Source organism: Arachis duranensis, chromosome 7 (genome assembly GCF_000817695.3).
Source record: "Arachis duranensis cultivar V14167 chromosome 7, aradu.V14167.gnm2.J7QH, whole genome shotgun sequence".
Taxonomy (NCBI): Eukaryota; Viridiplantae; Streptophyta; class Magnoliopsida; order Fabales; family Fabaceae; genus Arachis; species Arachis duranensis.
The window spans coordinates 30,016,563-30,016,968 of record NC_029778.3 but is presented as its reverse complement, the minus strand read 5'-3'; positions in this window follow the sequence as shown (position 1 = coordinate 30,016,968).

Genomic DNA, 406 nt, shown 5'->3' with positions numbered 1-406 from the left:
ATCTTTAAAGATGTTCAGCCTGATCTGGAGGAACTAAAGGAGATAAAAGAAATTCTGAAAATTCCTTAGGAAGAAGATAAGCCTCCTAAACCCGAGCTCAAGCCACTACCACTATCCCTGAAATATGCATTTCTGGGAGAAGGTGACACTTTTCCAGTGATCATAAGCTCTGCTTTAATTCCACAGGAAGAGGAAGCACTAATTCAAGTGCTAAGGACACACAAGACAGCTCTTGGGTGGTCCATAAGTGATCTTAAGGGTATTAGCCCAGCAAGATGCATGCACAAGATCCTATTGGAGGATGATGCTAAGCCAGTGGTTCAACCACAAAGGAGGCTAAATCCAGCCATGAAGGAGGTGGTGCAGAAAGAGGTCACTAAGTTACTAGAGGCTGGGATTATTTATC